The sequence below is a fragment of the Phodopus roborovskii genome, unplaced genomic scaffold, assembly GCF_943737965.1.
Source record: "Phodopus roborovskii unplaced genomic scaffold, PHOROB, whole genome shotgun sequence".
Taxonomy (NCBI): domain Eukaryota; kingdom Metazoa; phylum Chordata; class Mammalia; order Rodentia; family Cricetidae; genus Phodopus; species Phodopus roborovskii.
The window spans coordinates 31116905-31129068 of record NW_026126541.1 but is presented as its reverse complement, the minus strand read 5'-3'; the positions used below and the strand labels follow the sequence as shown (position 1 = coordinate 31129068).

General features: G+C 42.2%; 1 pseudogene; it reads left to right on the top strand.

The window, feature by feature from the left end:
- Nucleotides 1–8810: 8810 nt before the first annotated feature.
- LOC127233372 (cell division cycle-associated protein 4-like) lies at nucleotides 8811–9550 on the top strand (annotated as a pseudogene).
- The last annotated feature ends 2614 nt before the right edge of the window (nucleotides 9551–12164 follow it).

The following is a 12164-nucleotide window of genomic DNA, read 5'->3' as shown; positions in this document are numbered from 1 at the left end:
TCTGCTGAACAATACACAGCCTCTAGCCTCCGGGGCCATCAGAGATTCTGCAGAATGGCAGGGTTCTCACCAAGGAGGACATGCCAGACCTACCCTCCTCCACATTGGCCAGAATCCACCAGAAACTGAGTCTTAAGCTACCACGCTCATTCCTTGGTGCTTACAAGTTCTGAGCAGGAAGATGAAATAAAGAAACTGGATTATTTTCTTCATGCAAAACTTAATATTTGCTTGCAAGTCAAAGGAACAGATGCAGGTCATGTGGGGGAGCACCTTACAAAGCCCTGCCCCCATCTCCTCAGTCTCTGAGTAGATCAGGCTGGCCTTCAAGCTTCATGAATGTATTATCTGAACTGTGCAGAGATGAGCTGCACAGGTCCATGCTGTGAGCATGGGGGTCCCAGGTTGGCTTTAGCTGTGCTAACATGTACAGGCTTCTCAGCCTCCAAAACTGGCTGGGTGGCCATGAGCATTTCGGCACTGACCATGAGTATAAGCAGACAGGAACTTTGATATTTTCTTAGTTTTGAATACTGAAAGGGTGGGTCTTCCCACTCCCATCAATTCTCCTTGTGTCCACATAGCAGAAGGGTTCTGTATCTACATAGCAGGAAGGTTCTGCATCTACATAGCAGAAAGATTCTGGGTCTACATAGCAGGAGGGGTCTGTGTCTACATAGCAGGAAGGCTCTGTGCACTTGGAAGACAAGCATGTTCTCCTTATGCCTTGTGTTGAGCTCACATCTTCATGATCTGACTCTGAAATGGATAGGAACTTTATAAAAAAGAAACCAATTGGATGTGCTTGGTACTAGTAAGTACACAACACTATGATGCTTATATTATTTACAGAAATAATTTCACTATTTTCTTTTTAAGTACAAAAATACATGGATTTTCTATGGGATCGACACTGAATAAAAAATCTGAGTTCTGAATCTTTTACAACTTGTGATATATCCAGAGTTATTCATGACATTAAAATTTCAAATCCAATAAAACTATACTCATTTAGAAAGCATTCTTCCACACCTCTATAACCCTCCAGAGGAGAATGAAAATGACAATCGATAAGGCCAAGCTCCTGGAGCAAAGAATATTTCTTACTTTCTCTCAAAGACTTTCTCAAAGCAGAATATAAACATGCCAGAAGGGAAACCGATGCTTCTAACTCTGCCTTAGACACTTCATCCACATACGATGAAGCTGCAGGAGTCAAAGGCAAGCTGGCGATATTGGCTCTGAAGCTAATCTATAGCTGGTGTCCCAGGTGCAGAAAGCAAATCACCACAAGGAAGTTTCTCCAGCACTAACCTTCAGTGTTAATAAGTCACAAAAACAAATCACTTCAAGATAAGTGGGGGGAAAGGCTTTGTGTTAGTTTATACTTCTTCATTCTCCATCCTTCCTCTCCAGTGCCCATGATTTATCAACAGCTGAGAAATTTCATAGCAAAGCAGACCTGAGCTGTGACACTGCTCTGAGAGTCTGTTGGTCCAGGTCAACTGAACCTTTCTTTAATATTCATTGTGCCATTTTCCAGAGTTTTGACAGAGTCTTTCATTTTATCTCTGAATCATAAATTGTGTTTTCTTCATCTTCCTATTAATAAGTAATTTTGAGATAATGATACGTGTCCCATGGTCACACTTTCAGTAATTGCTTTCTTACTTATTGTAGAGCACAGTTTTTAGTGCAACATACAGGTCATTAGCTTTATATGTAGAATGGCAATATAGATGTTAACATTCCCATTTTATGCAATGGAAATTTCAAATTTCTAAAACTAGCATTTTGCTTTGGCATTATAAATCAAATAATAAAATTAAAAATAATTAAGAGTATAAAGCCACAAAATCCCTTTCTGTCTTTCCCCCTATAGCCTGGTTTCTACCATTTGATTAAACTGCATGCCAAATGAGTTATTCAGAGCTCATCAAAAGAGGGCAGTCAATCCACTGTACCTAAAATAATATTCTGTTTTCTCCTGTGTTTACAGTGAGATACACATGATCACCCCACCCCCCAAATGGAGGCTGACCCCAGAGGCTTCAGTGTTCATTTGCTTTCTTTAGAGCTGCAGTTCAAACTGGATTGAGAATTGATACGTCTCCCCATGGGACTCTTTCCTCACCCATTCAGCAACTTGGAACCACATTAGCTCACAGATGACTAAGAGCTGACCTCTGATCCTGCCTCAGTCCTTATAGCCAACTCTATGCAGAACCCTTCCAAAACATTCAGTACAAACAAACCAGTAACAGAAAGCAGAGGGCAATGAAAGATCAGCTTCCTCAAAGGGCATTTGAAGGTAATGGCAAGTGTCTTTCTTTGTTTATAACAAGTCTCATTCCTTTGTTTCAGAGTCTCAGCTCATCACTGTAGGTTAAAAATTTTCTCAGTGTCAAGGAGACAGATGGTAAGTGGCCCATCCAGGATTCAAGTGCGAGGGTAGCTGCTTCAAGAGCTCATGTCCCCGTCAGTGTTCTCACACTATGACATGCATCTGAACCACTTGAAGGACTGGCCAAACACTGCTGCTTTCCACTCCCAGAGGCCTAGTGTGGGTCCCACAGATTTGTGTTTTCAATCAGAACCATTGTGAGAGGGATGCTCCCAGTCCTCAGAGAACATGTAGCGAATGTTCTCTGTGTATATGGCTCTCCCATCATCTCCAGGCAGCTGACATCTGGGAGAAATCACACTATGCCAGCAGTAGCTACAGTTGGTCATATAGAAACTATAATTCCAGCTGGGCAGCGGTGGCACAAGCTGGGCCATGGTGGCTTACATCTTTACTCCTAGCACTCAGGAGGCAGAGGCAGGTAGATCTCTATGAGTTCGAGGCCAGCCTGATGTACAAAGCTACACAGAGAAATCCTGTCTCAAAAAAAGAAAGGAAGGAAGGGAGGAAGGAAGGAAGGAAGGGAGTGTTGGAGGGAGGGAGAGAGGGAGGAAGGAAAGAAAAAAGAAACTGTAAGTCCAAACATCATGAAGAAAGCAAAGTTCAAAAGTAAAGAACAGATGCTTTTAAAAGAGTCCATGGCAGGAATCAGAGACACCTTTAGTGAGCCACTAGAGAAACAGCCAGCTACATCATTTGCAAAGTCTGGTATAAAGTAGACTAGACATTTGGGGCCCACAGTTTGAAAAGACTGAAAAAAAATGCCATTTGTAGGACTAAAAGACAAAGTGTTGCCTTCCTTCCTTAGCCTCTTAGCTTGTCCTAGTGTTTTGGTTTGCTGTTTGATACTGTTTTAAGCAAAGTTTGAAATTTCCACTATTTGTATTAATTTTGCCATACACAATAACATTAAATTTGTATGTAGCATCACTGGCATTCCACAGCTCATATTTTGGAGTCCTATATGTGTGTACATTTCATTCTTATTGGAGCAGCAGACAGGTGCCTCTTGTATCCCGTCTTCATAAGTGCACATTCTGCAAACACTGTCTGCCTTTGGCTTGTTTCTACGGAAAGACTAAAGGAAAAGTAACCATGGTGCCCAGTTTGGTAGTTAGCTAATACAGGAAAGTAGTAATATGGGCCCCAAAGGACCTTTATCGTGTTTGGTAGGACACTAATGTCTTCTTGGTAGACAGACGCAAACTGTGGTTAGAGCAAAGCAGGACTGTCTTATTCTGCCTCTTACTCTGCCTGCCACAGACTGTGTTCACTTCCCTTGAACACCCATACATCGCAGGCTCAGAACTAGATACTCATGATGCATTTTGAATGCTGCTTGTGAACAAGATGGACAAGGGATGAAGGATGCTCAAATGTGTGCTCTCTTGCCCCAATGGACATCACACAGCACATATTTGAAAAGAAACCCATTATGAATTTCAAGGTCATAACAGCAGGCATTAAACCATGCATGGATGTAAACCTGTGCCACACTCAATGGTGGCAGAGCCCAAAGCCAGCAGGTTTAATAGGGATGATAATATGTTAAAAGGGATGAGGCGGAGGAAGGGGAGGGGAGAAGGGAGAGACACACATCAATGCCATAAAAAACACCAAGAAATTACATTCTGGCCCAGGTTTCTAGCTGCTGGTTTGAGAGAGGTGCCCTCAATAATGAGGATAGCTGCTCGAAGTTCTTTCCTCTTTTTCCCCTACCCAGACAAAGGTAACTGAAACTCATATGTAAGAATCAAAACAGATGTAAAGTCGTTTTATTATCATGTCTGCTATATTTTCTCTCTAAAGCAAGGGTCTATTTTATAAAAGCCACATGTGTTATTGATCAGGGTAATAAAAGCATCAAGAAATAATTTCTAGTCTTTGGTTGCCTAGCGGACCCTTTCATTTCCTTAATGAAATTATAGAGAAATATTTCCACTTGTTTGCCAGCTCTTTCACAGTGACTGTGTTTATTAGATCACGGTGTTATTGCCTTTGCTTTCCCTTGGTTAATATTGTGCAATTCTGAGGAACTGTGCCTACTATATTCGGGATTGCTTTGTAACACAGATAACATTTTAGAAAAGAGTAATATATCTTTGCGTTTCAAAGTCCTATCCTGGGAGTTAAAATTAGGCCTCGTGTCTATTTATAGTATCCAAATTAGGAGAAAATTCTTATCAAATTGCCAGGATCTGACTTCACATAAAATACAGTCACTTTCTGCCAGGATATTGTTCCATGTTGTAGATTAATCTAACATTGTACATATCTAGTATCTAACCTTTCAATATAAATTCCAATTGGAAATGTTGTATAACCTCTGTAATAATGAGCCCTTTGATGCCTGCAGGTTACACATCCAGGACTCATGACCAGTCTCTAATATTTGATAATAAAGAATAGTTTATAAATTTGTAACTTTCAACCTTAAATTTGAATTAGGTGGCAACTTACCAGCGTTTCTTTATTGTAAAACACGATCCACATGTTTCAGATTAATGCTGGTCCTTCCCTCTAGAACAGTGGTTCTCAACCTGTGGGTCATGACCCCTTCTCAGGGGTTGCATCCTAGATAATTCTGCATTTACATTATAGTTAATAAAAGTAGAAAAACTACAGTTATGAAGTAGCAATAAAATAATTGTATGGTTGGGGGTCACCACAAAATATAGAACTGTATTAAAGGGTTATAGCATCAGGAAGGTTGAGAACCATACTGTTCTAGGGGCAATATTTATTATCAGGGTGACAAATTTCATTTAATTTCTCCTTTTTTTATATTTATAGTCTAATGTATATTTGGAAATTGGGATTTTCAGTAAGTGACATTTTTATCATTTTAATTTATCTATATGTCATAGAATTCTAAGCAGATTATTTTTGTAGATCGTGCATTAAGTTTGACAGCTGTCATGTCTCTTCAATGTTTTGTTCGTTGCTTGTTTTTCTCTGACAGTAATGGTTTGGCTGTTTCCAGGTTTTCATTTCCTTACAATGCTATAATGAGCAGCCTGGCACTTGCCTTTTTGCTTACATGCAAAGCTATTCTTCAGGATGGTAAGGGAGAAAATAGAACTGATACTTCAAAAGATACACTTAAAGTATTTCGCCAAATTACTGTCAGAAAAGACCTTGTCATATTTCAATATCGATCATTACTTTGAATCTTTTGAAATATTTGTCCTTGGATTTGGTGTTACTCATTTGTATTTCCAGCAGGTGAGAGACTGAGGCAAAAGGAATTGCCAAGTTCAAGACCAGCCTGGGATAGCTACCTCATGAGACCTTGTCATGTACATGCACGATTGATTATCTAGGGGATGGGGAGAATCTAATGTTCACAATTATACTAACAAAATGGAATACCTTGCTATAAGACATTATATACACTACAAACACTTTTTTGTATGTGTGTGAATGTGATACATATGTGGAAATGAGCACACGTGTGCAGGTGCATGCCCGGGCGCTTATGTGGAGGACAAAGGATGACATCTAATATCCTGTTCTTCTTCTTTTCCACATTGTTCCCTAAAGACAGGGTTCGTCATTGCTGGTAGCGAGCAGGTCCCAATAATCTTGTCTCCCCCTCTCTATAGATATTTTTGACACTTGTTCCTCTCTATAATAGTTCATTGAAGATATAACCATATCTACATGAGGACACCCAGATATTTGGTTAAACATTATTCTAGATGTTTCTATGAGGGTCTTTTTAGAACTATATTAACATTTAAATCAGTAGACTTTGAGTAAGACAGAGGCTACCTCATCATGTGGTGGGCCTCATTTAATCAGTTAATAGTAAGCAGCCTCTTCTGTTGGCAAACTGTCTTCAGGTCCAAACTGCTATATCAACTCTATCCTGTGTCTCTCCTCTGCCAGCCTACCCTGCTAGGCTATGGGACTTTTCACGCCCTACTGTGGTATGACTCAGTTCCTTGCAATATTTTTCAATTGATCAATCAAAGTATCTCCCTATCCATCAACCCATGCCCTACCCAATCTGTCCATCTTCTCAGTTATCTGAATCTTGAATAGTACACCCCCTAACTTGAAAGCAGAACGTCATATGCTTAAGTGAAAGAGATGGGTCTGGAGCTCTGGGGCCTTGGCCCCTCATCTATTGCACTGTCCGAGTGCTGTACATATGTGTAAAATAACAACAGCACTATCCGAGTACTTGCGTATGCTACAAATCGTCTTAAGGGCTGCCTGTGAATTAACCTCTTTACTTCTCACAACAGCTCTGGGCGGTGAACTAGAACTTGAGCCCAACTGCATTGCTTTTTCTGGCGCCATTATCTTCTCTGTTAAGCAGCTCTCAAGGAAAAATCCACTCCACACACATGCACAGCCAGGATTTAATATTCTATGAGAGGAAGAGAGGGAGAGAATATAAGAAGTGAAGTCTCCTAAAAGGTGAAGATAGGAAACAGCCCTTAGCCTGGCTGGGTCCTTACCACTCTGGTGTCATTAGCTGTTCCTAATGGTCACTTGCATAAATATTCATTCAGTGGAGATTCTTCACCCTGCTCTTGGGCCTGACCCAAGTCAGTCAGTCTCCTGAATGGATTTCTGGAAATTAAGACTTCAAAGTATTACCTAGGCTGGAAGGTAGACTGTCCTCTGCCTACCCATGGATGTCTTCTCATAAAGCTGTGTCATCTTGAGAGATCATTGTCAGCATGACATAAGCCAATTGTCTTTTCACTTAACTGATGTTTCTGAGCCTGACATAGATATTACATTTATTAGTGGGAGCATGTGCTGGAAGCCAGACAGCATAAAATCTATGCCAACTCAGTCACTCATCAGCCGAGAGAACTCGAGCAACAGGCATACGCTTGGTAACCTAGTTATATTATCCTGTACTTTTTCCCCTTCACCTGTAAAGTGGGGGTGGCAATGGTCACACTAAATGTGCTCATATTGTAAAGCCTCAGACAGCACCAGGGAGACAGAATGGGCTGAATGACAGCTGACTGTTGTTATCAAGTTGTGAACCATCCTAGGACTGCTGTGACACATCTGAAGCTCATGCTAGAGGATTAACTGTGTTAACAACAGCATGGACAGACAGATTTCAAAGTCCCAAAGAGAGGAACCAGATCCACTATAAGAATGTAGGGAGTCTAAGATGGGACATTACCTGAGTGCGGACAAAGGTTTTAAAATCAGTCTGTCCTGAAGGGCAGGGACCATGAGACAAGGCAAGGCCTTGAGATGGCACATGGGAAGCGCATGCTCTGTTCTTCCTCCCTGGCTCCGTCTTGCCCACCCATCCTCATTCTCTGTAGATGGCAAAGCTCCATGGGATAACCTCACATGCAGACATGGTTGGGATTTGCTGGCCCTCTGGGTAATCCCTTGACATGACCTCTTTTTCTGCAGATGGGTGACCAGCAAGCCTATGCTTTTCCCCCAATTCTAACATCAGACACACTGTATTTCCCCTGTAACCAAGTGGGATCATGGCACCCAAACTGACCATGTCAAATACATATTAGCAATATAGTCTTGTATACCCCAATGGAATGAATAAGCTCGGTTATGCCCCCACACAACAGAAAACTTAGCTTACTAGTTAATTGGCTCCTCCAGATTTGCCTTTATTTGTAAATATAAATTAGTTTCCATTTCTAAATTTTCAGCCTTGCTCAACTGAGAACACATTTCATCTGGAATGCTTGAGGGATATTGGGAGACATATACAAGGAAATCAAAGAATGGTGGCCAAGCTTTGAACTAGGAGGCTCATTCCCTAAATATGTTGGCTAAAATAAAAAAAAAGTGATCATTTTTTTACATAAAAATCATAATTGTTTTTAGGCAAGTATATCTATGTCTACCTTGCCACTCGCCTTCACAATCACTGCACACTTTGTCCCACTGATGTCTGCCCTTCTCTTTCTAGATTCATTTGTGTATACTTACAGAAAAATACAGAAGCCCATAACACAAGAACATGTGAATACTCATGCACAGAGGAAAACACACACGCAGAGAAACAGAAACATACAAACATACACACAAACACACACAGACACAGAGACTCAAATATAGAGACCAAGAAGTGTGTGCACACGCACCCACCCACACCCACACCTCCCCACACACATTCATGCACGCATCATACATGATGCATGATGTACATACCACCACACATGAATGATCACACCCCTTGACTCTATGAACACATTACAGATCATGAAAGAGCTGAGTTGGTACCAGAATACCTGGGGTTCCAGTCCTGATTTGCCATTTATCACCTGAGTGAACTTTGAAAAGTTATCTATTATTGGCATGATTTGGCTCCATGATTTACAAGAACAATACAAAATGATAATGTTGGACGACCCTTTGTGGGAGCTGGCCTGCCTTGCGGGAGCAGGACGCCATGTTTGCTAAAGGGCTGAAGAGGAAATACGGTGATCAGGAGGAAGGAGTAGAGGGTTTTGGCACCATCCCTTCCTATAGCCTGCAGCCGCAGTCACTCCTGGCCATGTCTCTGGTCAAGAGCCAGCTCTGCCACATGCTAGTGGAGCCCAACCTCTGCCTCTCAGTCCTTATTGCCAACACAGTCCGTCAGATCCAGGAGGTAACGAGCCAGGATGGTGTGTGGCATGATGGCACCCAAGAATGTAGAACGGGTACCAATTGACCGCCTGATCTCCACAGAGATCCTGTGCCGTACAGCCAGGACAGCTGACTGGGAGCACCGCACTCCTGTACTGGAAGATGGTCCACTGCAAAGCTGAGCTCTGCATAGTCAGCTCAGCACAGAGGCAAAGGAGCCCTCAGAGCAGCCTCTGGGAGATGGACAACCCACAAGAAAACCGGGGAAGCTATCAGAAGTCAGTCACCAGATATTTGAGACCCTGGAGAACAAAACCCCCAGTTCAGTGGAGCAACTTTTCTCAGACACAGACGGTTCCTACTATGACCTGGACACCGTGCTGACAGGAATGATGAGTGGGACCAAGCTCTGCAGTGGCCCCAAGAGCTTTGCTGCTGCCGCCCCCCCCACCTCCCGTCCCCCCACTCCCCCCCCACCTCCCCACCCCTACCAGCTCTACCTGCAAGTCTGACCTGGCTGAGCTGGACCATGTAGTAGAGATTCTGGTGGAGACCTGACAGGAGGCCCCTGGTGGGTCAAGGACAAGGCCGCACCACGGAGTGCACCTGTACCACGATCCAGGGACAGACAAGCACTTGTCCCAAAGCCAGGGAGCCTCTCTGTCTCACTATGAACATACCCTGGGACTATACCGCTGAGGACAGAGCAAGCCATTGCCCGGAACTGAGCTCTCTGAAGGTTTTGGGCCCTGGGTTCATTTTCCTGTTTGTGGGATTACTGTGGAGGATGGTGTGACACAGTTGTGTCTAGTCTATTTTAAATTAGGTAGGTGAACTTCCTAAAATTAAATTTTATATATTTTTTCTTAAGATATAGTTTTTAAACTTTTTATACTTCAGATTTTTTTCAGCTATTTTCTTAAAAGTATGTTTTTTCTACAAACATCCTCTGCTGCTACATTAGAAACACGTATAACCTAAATAATTACAATTGGTGTGCATCATTTTTAAGGTTTCAATAGAGGATATTTTTTTGTTAATGAGTCTCTACACCCCCAAGGCATCAGTGTAAATGTAGACAGCCAGGTGTTTCCACTAGAGGCCCCATCTCTGCCTAGGGAGCGAGGGCCTGAGAGAAGAGACACACAGCTCCACTGCTCGTCACCGGGTCTGCTCTGCAAGTGCCGTCTTCCTGGGCTTCAGTGTGCAGATGGTTTTTTTTTTTTTTTTTTTTTTTTTTCTTTTTTTTTGTTTGTTTGTTGCTTTTTGTTTTTTTATGCCTATTTATGTATAAATGCCACTAAAGGCTAAAGTCAGATGTCTAGAAACTACGCCGCCAGTTCTGTCTCAGGCAGTACCTTATGCAAGGTTTGTCCCTGGCCATTACTGTCTGTTTCCCAATACAGCACTGTGTGTGACAGGAGATCATGACATCCTAACAACACTCAACACCTCATGTTCCATGTCAAGTGTGTCCATGGAGGCAACCGGGTACTATGCATGTGTGTGCTTGGAAAGGGTGTGTACCCGTCACTCATGTCCTCAATCGGGGATACTTTGCTTGCTTGCTTGCTTGCTTTAAAAATGGTGCTCGGACATTTTAAGGTTAAAAATCTGACTTCATACAATTTTAGGGCCCCTTTATCCTGGGGTGGCCTCTGTGTTGTCTGTTTGGATCTCAAGGTCCCGCTATCTGATCACATGTCAGACTTCCCACACCCATCCACCCCACATGCATATTTTTCCATTTCTCTTGCTTTTTTGGACTTCCCCACGTAAGCCTAAGAGGTTTTTTTGTTTTTTTGTTTTTCCTGTATTTGTATGATTATTCTTTAATATCAGCAATGTAAACCCCTCTTTCTTAAAAGTATCCAGCAAGTGGAAAAAGAAATGAAAATGTTTCACTTATAGACTGACAGCTTCTAAATGGCTGCCCACTGGGAGAGTCACCGCAGGACATGCAGTATAAAAAGCTTGCTTTTAAAGAAACGGACCTGTTGCAACACTTCACTCACATGGTCTATTCATCTTTCCTTGTTCAAACTTTCATATTCAGAGAAGAATTCCATGTGTGTGCTGACTCGGCTGTCTGATTTGAGACAAGAAGCTTCCATTCTTTCTTGTTTTCAGCTGGAGTGAACAAACAGATATTCTGGATCTGGGTTTTATTTGAAGCATAGGATTTTGTTTTCTTGAGCAAAAGAATAGCCCATTAATATGAGAGGAGAAAAATAAAACACAGATGTGATATTGTGAAACACATATATTTGGTATTTGTCGTATTTCCTAGCATGCAACCCCAGACATCCTTGAAATCTCCAAAATGATGGCATCTTTCTATATGCTAATGGATTGACTGATGGCTGAGAGCCCCTGGATAGCTTTTGGATGAGTCCCTAAAAGACCTAAACAAAATTAAAGAGTCTTTTCAGCCCTACTCCCCAGCCTCTAGGGATAGGAGATGTGATTACCCATACCCATACCCATTAAAACATAAAGGGCTTCTGCATAGCTGATAATGTTGAGGTCCCCTGGAGGCCATGGATGCTCCAAGCCCCTCCCTGAACACTTCTCCCTATTAATGTCTTTATCTGCACTTTCAGGATTTTGTTTTCATTTCTGCTTCGAGACAGGATGTCATGTAGGTAGCCCAGGCTGTCCTTGACATTCAGAGGATGATTTTGAACCCCCTTTGCTTCTACCTCCCAAGTGCTAGGATTTCCAACATGTGCCAGCATATCTTATTTATGCAGGGCTGGGAATTGAACCTGTCAGAGCACTATGTGTGCACTCTAACAACTGGACTAGAGCTCTAGATTTCCCCGTATCTCGTATAAATGTGTTCCCTTGACTTCTGTGAGACAGTCTAGTACATCAATGAAACTTGATGAAGAGTTTGTGAGAATCTCTCTTTGGAGCTGGTATATCTATGCAGATAAAAAACCTGAGGTTTGGAATTGTCATCAAGAGTAAGCAGGCAGGGTCTTAGAGACTGAGTCATTGGCCTGTTGGATTGATGATACGAAGGTAGAGAGTAGCAGCGGTGAATTGGATTAGAGGACATCCAGTGGGTATCTGTTACAGAATGGATGTTCCATGGAGAGATGTCTACACTCTTTGAAGTCATCAAAGACATCTGTGCTGGTTACTGTACAGTGAGAGTAGAGGAGAAGCA